Source organism: Alexandromys fortis, unplaced genomic scaffold (assembly GCF_014885135.2).
Source record: "Alexandromys fortis isolate MF-2015 unplaced genomic scaffold, M_Fortis_MF-2015_v1.1 scaffold_48, whole genome shotgun sequence".
Taxonomy (NCBI): Eukaryota; Metazoa; Chordata; class Mammalia; order Rodentia; family Cricetidae; genus Alexandromys; species Alexandromys fortis.
This window is the reverse complement of record NW_026067947.1, coordinates 6,945,841-6,952,928: the sequence shown is the minus strand read 5'-3', so window position 1 is coordinate 6,952,928 and position 7,088 is coordinate 6,945,841. Positions and strand designations below refer to the sequence as shown.

Sequence of the window (7,088 nt, the reverse complement as noted above, 5' to 3'; positions counted from 1 at the left end):
TGATGGAACTCAGCTGAGTGCATACTAGGCAACAACTCTATCGAGTAAAGTGCATTTTCCCCCCCAATGATCACTGTTTCTATGTTGTCATGAATGTATTTTTGCTTAGCATGTTCTCACATGGTAGAAGAGGCAAACAAACTTCCTCAGGCATCCTTTAAAGTACACCAATTCCACACCTGAGCAGAGCACTTATGACCTAATACCCCCCAGAGACTTAATCAATCTCTTTTTAATTACATTTTGTATGTGTAAAGGGGTGGGGCATTGGTAGAGGGCATGGGCTTCAGTGCATCAGTGGAGTTAGAGAACAATTGAAGAAATTAGTTTTTTTCTTTCACTATATGGATCCTGGGGCTGAAACTCTGATCATTAGGTTTAGGGGCAAGCACCTTTGTCCTCTAAGCTATCTCACTGGCCCCAGTCCCAAAATCTGGCTACATTTACATAAAGATTAGCTTCCCATATATAAGTTGGAAGAATTCAGGAAGCACAATTGTGAAGCATTGAATGAATCAACAGACAAGGCAATAACAGGGAAAGTATTCACTGGGAGAGGTTATCAACTGAGAGATGCTGATTTACTTGTTATAAAACAAAAGAATATACATTTATACTGGGTGAAATTAATTCTCTAATTAATCCAATCAAACTCCTTTAAAATATGATACTACAGAAAAATTCAACATTAATATAGATGCAGATACAGCCTTTATTCCAGGCATGGCTGATAAAAGGAGATTTGAGTTTGGTAATCATTTCCCCAGGCTCTTTGTGTAAAACTGAAGTGAACTATTGCAATAAGCAAATCGTCATACATCAGAGTCATAATGAAGGTTTACTTTAGAGTCATGACAACTTAATGTGAGTGTTTTCTTTAAGTGGGGCTTCCTTTGGTCAAGGACTCAAGAGACACCAGTCCTCTTTCATTGGTAGTTCTGCTTTCTTGTTTATCATCCCAAGAGGATGGTGAATGAGAGGGCTCTGTGACCACTCTGGAAATGGAGCACTCAACCCCACTACCCTGTCAGTTGTGGCTTTGATACATCTAAGCCATGTTCAAACGCAGGCTGGGACTGCCGTGTGCCTGCAACCTTCAAAGAAGCTCGTGGCTTGGCAAGAGCTTAACAGACTGTGCTCTCTCTGAGAGGCAAATGTAAAGGACTATGATGTGGGAGTGTCATATATCAAGCTGTTGATTTCATTGGCTGAGCAATAAAAGAAACTGCTTGGCTGGCCCTCAGCTTAGAACATAGATGGGAGGAGTAAACAGAATAGAATTCTGGGCGGAAGAGGAAGTGAGGTCAGACTCTGCTCTGCTCCCGAAGAGACGCCATGCTCAGCTCTCCCTGGTAGACGCGATACCTCTGCTCTCTGAGGCACACGCGATGAAGATGGACATAGGCTAGAATCTTCCTGGTAAGCGCACCTTGGGGTGCTTACACACATCATTAGAAATGGGCTAGTCCAGGTGCGAGAATTAGCCTGTAAGGGCTAGAGTTCATGGGCCAAGCAGTTCTTAAATGAATACAGTTTGTGTGTTGTTATTTCGGGCATGAGCTAGCCAAGCGGCCGGGGTGTTGGGGATGCAGCCCCGCCGCTCCTATTTCAACAGATGGCTGCCCAACGTGAGGCTAACTGAATCCACAAAAAGCCTGAGAAAGCTTGGGAAAGAATGGAGTGAAGCATGTTTTCTTGGTAGCAGAAATTTCTTGGGTCTACTCTGCTTGCTAGAGGCAAGCAAGCGCTCTCATCTAAGAGAGGCTTCCTGACTCAGCTTCAGCTGCAAAACCCTGCAGCTCATTAAGAGGTCCTGCCACGAAACACTTAAACGGTGTTGGTGAAAAGCTGAACGCATGCTTTTCGGTTTTCAGCCGTAGCAGGAAAAAAGCTGTGCTGTTTAAAAATGCCGGCTTTCTGGGCCGTCCTGCCAGGGCAAACTCTGACTGAGGCAGGAGGGCCAACTACCGAGAGAGGACTTGACTGTTGTCTGTTGTAGCTCGCTGGCTGGCAGGGACCTTGAAACGCCATAGAATTGTGGCTATAAACATGGCTACAGCCTGTATCTCCGCCATGAGGCTGGAAAGCTAAGGAATGGACTGGATCTAGCTGGCAAAGCCACGGCTTTAATCCTACTCATATTGCTCAGTAATTTAAAGGCTCGTGTGGTCAGAAAAAGAGAGAGATACAGTAAAGAGATTCAAAGATAAAGAAAATGTTTAAATGATTTACAGTGTGTTAAAAATATATGCAAGCTAAAAGTTAAAAGTTTTTAAAAAAAAAGTAAGAAAAAGAGAAGTTGTGTGTGGTAGTACACGCCTTTAATCCCAACACTTGGGAGGCAGAGGGAGATTGACCTCTGTGACTTCAAGGTGTGGTAGCACACGCCTTTAATCCCAGTGCCTAGAAGGCAGAGACAAACAGATCTCTGTGAGTTCAAGGTGTGGTAGCAAACACCTTTAATCCCAATGCCTGGGAGGCAGAGACAGGCGGATCTCTGAGAGTTCAAGGAGAGCCTGGTCTACAGAGTTATTCCAGGTCAAAGAGATACAGAGAATATAAAATAAAAGTAAAAATAAATGAAATAGAGGTTAAAATAAAGCGTACAAAGATGGAAAATACACAGAGAATCTTGATACTGTATACTATTATGCTCTCTTTGAATTGTTTGAATGCTGAGGAAGGAGCAACAGATGCTAAAAGATATTTGTTTATAAATGCTGCTGAACTAATCCATCGTAGAGATTTTGATGCCTTGACTTTGAAATTTGGATCTAAGGACATGATACTTTGGAAAGGAGTTTCTTTTTTTGTTTTCACAGAGGATGAGACCCTGTTCATTTCTTCTATTCCGATATGGTATGATGGACCACGCCCTCCTGAACGGTTGCTGTGAATACCTTCAGAAAATTGCTTCGCTCAACTGCCAACTGAGATGAAACTAGCACACAGGTTATACCATGAAAGACCTAATTAACGACGCCCCCATTCAGCAGGAAGCAGTTTGGAGAGAAAAAACTGCGCCCATGTTCCCAAATATTGTTTATAAATGTTCTTTTACATTTAAAGGGGGAGATGATATAGGTATGAATAATTTACATTGATATGGATTTTGCTTTAGTGATTTAAATTTAAGGTCAATTTTGTAATGTATATAGGTTGTTAATGAATAATCATTAATAATAGTTAAGTTTGTAGTCATGTTAGTTAAGATTTTCTAGATGTGCATAGATATATTTTAGATAGGCATTCTTCATATTTTTCAAAGATTATAGAATATGGCATTTTAAATGTTTTAATAACTTAGGACTTTTCATGACAATGAGACACTCTGCTCCTGGCAGCACCAATCTACTTCAAGAGGAAGATGGGCATCGAAGAGGATCCTTATGGAGTTTGATAGCCATTTGGGCAAGAAACTGCTCTTGCCTGGACTATTGCATAAACTGGACACAGAGAACCCGCAGAGAGAGGACTGCTGAACTTGCCTAAAGGTGAGATGATCTTTCGGGGTTCCTGATTCATGAAAGAGTCTGCAAGACATTCTTCAGGACAAGCAGATAGTGACTGCCTTTGAAATTTCCTGCTTTGTGGAAATGTCTGCTGGAAACTATGGGCCTGTAGGCCGAAGATGGATGCCCCAACGGTACAGAGGAACTTTGGGTGACTGTCCAGGCAGCGAGATGTCTCTGTCATTTCTAGAGCTTTGGATGTTAAGTTAAAGCCTTTTTTTTTTTGTTTAAACAGAAAAAGGGGAAGTGATGTGGGAGTGTCATATATCAATCTGTTGATTTCATTGGTTAAGTTATAATAAACCAGCTGCTTGGCCTCATAGCTTGGAACATAGATGGGAGGAGTAAACAGAATAGAATTCTGGGCGGAAGAGGAAGTGAGGTCAGACTCTGCTCTGCTCCCGAAGAGACGCCATGCTCAGCTCTCCCGGGTAGACGCGATAGCTCTGCTCTCTGAGGCACACACGATGAAGATGGACATAGGCTAGAATCTTCCTGGTAAGCGCACCTTGGGGTGCTTACACACATCATTAGAAATGGGCTAGTCCAGGTGCGAGAATTAGCCTGTAAGGGCTAGAGTTCATGGGCCAAGCAGTTAAATGAATACAGTTTGTGTGTTGTTATTTCGGGCATGAGCTAGCCAAGTGGCTGGGGTGTTGGGGACGCAGCCCCGCCGCTCATATTTCAACAGGACTACCCTGCCACTACACCATTCAACATCGAGGAGGTCTGCACAACCGAAAATGGACATTTCTCTCTATCTTCTTCCTGTGACTTTTTCTTAAAACTCTGTAGACATGCCAAAATGACCCCAAATTCCACCTAGTAAGCACAAAATCAAAACCTTGAGCTTTTCTAGTCCATGAAAACATTACTGATTCAGCCCCCCTGTCTATTTTTAACAGAATATTTGGGAATTTGATTATTACAACCCAGTTATTTCTAAAAATGAGTTACACTTCCACAGGGCACAGCTAAAATGCACAGAGGCATTTTAATTGCCTATGAATATTCAAAACCTCATTATTGTTGCAGTTTATAATTATCAAATTCCCTTGACAAAAATGTGAAGCCCACAATAAAAATAAGGTAATCCATTTAAAAGTGTTGACATTCATGTTGAAACATTTTACTTTAAATCTTGACTATTCAGCCTGTATCGTAACAATTCATTTTGGGGCAAAGCTAAGATTGCATACTGTCTTTCCCCTTCAAAGTGCAGCCTGCTGACTGCATGTATTTCCTTCATATGGTATAGCACATTTTACACAAGATGGTCTGTGAATTAAGTTGATGCAAAACTCAAATTGAAACTTGGAATGGAGATTAAGATTTTGCACATTAGAAAGCAAAATCAGAATCTGGAAATCTCTCCCCTGCTTTTGAAAGAATTACTGGGGTGTAGTGTTTATGCAAGCCCAGTACTCATTCTAAGCCTTGGATAAGTAGAAAGGAGTATACTGAAAATTATTAACTTGTAAGTAGGTAGACAGACATCTTTGTTTGGTCATCAAAAGACATCCAGAAGAAAATTTAAAAAGAAAAACCATTATCCAAGTAGTCTCCAGATTCAGGCATGTTTAACCTGAAAGTCTTCAGACCAGTGATTTCTCTGATAAATGTTTATGTAAATCCTTCCATGTGCTATAACTTCTTCAAATAGGAAGACTATATTTTTAAATAAACAAAAGTAATATCCTCTAGTTACTCACAAACCCTCAGCATCTGTCTATCTCTCATTCATTTTATTTTTTGTCTTTTTTTTATCTTTCTTAATTACTTTTTAAAAAGACAACATCATCATTTAAGGGTTAGGAAGGTATCTTAGTGGGTAAAGCATTTTCCCAATGAGCTTTAAGACTTGAGTTTGGATTCCCAGTTAGTGGTATAAACACCTACCATCCCTACAGAGATTTGGAGGCAGAGAAAGGAGAACTGCATGATGCTTGAAGGCCATCTGGCCTGGCATATCCAGTAGTGAACAAAAAAGACCCTGCTTCAAATAGGGTAGAAGACTAACACTTGAGGCTGTCTTCTGACCTTTACAGCACAAAATGGCATTATGCACCTGCATTCACACATGTACACACACACTTGTACACACACAAACATATATACACATATATTATTTAGCCTATATTAAACAGGTATCAACTGTGTGCTAAGGACTGTATGACGATGCTATCAAGTTGCTGATGTCACATTCAATTAGAAAGACAGCAATCAACAAACTTAACAAAGCACAAAAGTTCAGTGGAAAGACGAAAAGTATTTGTTTGATTGTTTGCTTGCTTGCTTAGAGTATGAGGAAATTAAGTATTATTAATAAAAACTCAGAGAGAGAAATTGGGGTTCACCCTGAAGACAAGAAAAGCAAAGCAGCCAACTACTGGCTCTTACCTCAACCTGAGTCCGAAAATGGTGATTCTGCCTCAAGGAAACCTCAGAATGAGACTGAGACTGAGAGCCGTCTTCTCCCATTTTATAATTCTCTCTAGTTCTGGGATTAAAGGGCACATATCACTCAGCCTGGTGTCTATGGTAAACCAGTATGACTACTGGGATTAAAGGTGTATATCATTGTGGCTACTGGGATTAAAGGTGTGTGTCATTGCTGCCTGGTCTGTAAGGCTGGCTGTTTTACTTTTCTGATTCTCAGGTAAGCTTTATTTATTAAAACACAAATGAAATGCCACTACAAAGACAGGCAATGTACTGAGAAATTGATACTGACTGGATAATGAACGATAACTTTAAATTACCCAGCTAAGTGCTAGTGAGTCAGGAGGACATTAAGTTAAAAGAAGGAAAACCCAAGAGGAAAATGAGGGATTTGTGTGTGTGTGTGTGTGTGTGTGTGTGTGTGTGTGTGATGGCTTGGGTCTTGTTGGAAAATAAACACTGATGATAAAGGCCTATCTAAGCATATGAAATGGTAGAAGGCTGGAGTGAGTAACCTTTCTTTCAGTGGCGGATATTCAAAAGCTACATCTACAAAATTGCTACTGTGAGGTATTAAACTCAGCACTTGAACTATTTGTCAGGTCATGAAAACCCAAATCAAGGGCTCCAGGATGGCATGGAATTTTTCTGTTGCAGAAGGTAGGATAAGGAGACGTTCTGAAACACATATTGGCTTTGTCTTCCTCCAGCTCAAAATCTGTACAATTGGTTTCTACGTGGCTTGGGAAAATGAAGAAATTCAGTTCCTTCACACATTTTTGGTTGCCTGTATTTTCCTTCTCTATCCTATTTCTATTAAAACCAATTAAATAGAGTGTCAATCAAACATTTCTATTTTAATTAATAAGTATAATCAACTGATCATCTTGGTAAATATAGTATGTGATATATTTATACCGCTAAAAAATATTTAGCAATCCTGACCACATTCTAAGACACAAAGGAAGCCCCTAGTTCCCCATGGCATAAACTGCAAAGGCCATTCTTACATATTGTAATGCTATAAAATCAAAAATTAATAACAATGTTTAGCGACAGGCTAACTACCCAGGAACTGAGTAACACCCTTAGAATTATTTAGGTCTTATTTTTAGTTGAAAAAAAGAATAGAAC

The 7,088-nt window shown here is 40.2% G+C and overlaps 1 long non-coding RNA gene across 1 annotated transcript; it reads left to right on the top strand.

Moving 5' to 3' along the window:
* Positions 1–1,422: 1,422 nt before the first annotated feature.
* Positions 1,423–3,355, top strand: LOC126506081 (uncharacterized). Its single transcript, XR_007593096.1, has 2 exons — positions 1,423–2,372; positions 2,442–3,355. It is a non-coding gene; the product is annotated as an uncharacterized lncRNA (long non-coding RNA).
* The last annotated feature ends 3,733 nt before the right edge of the window (positions 3,356–7,088 follow it).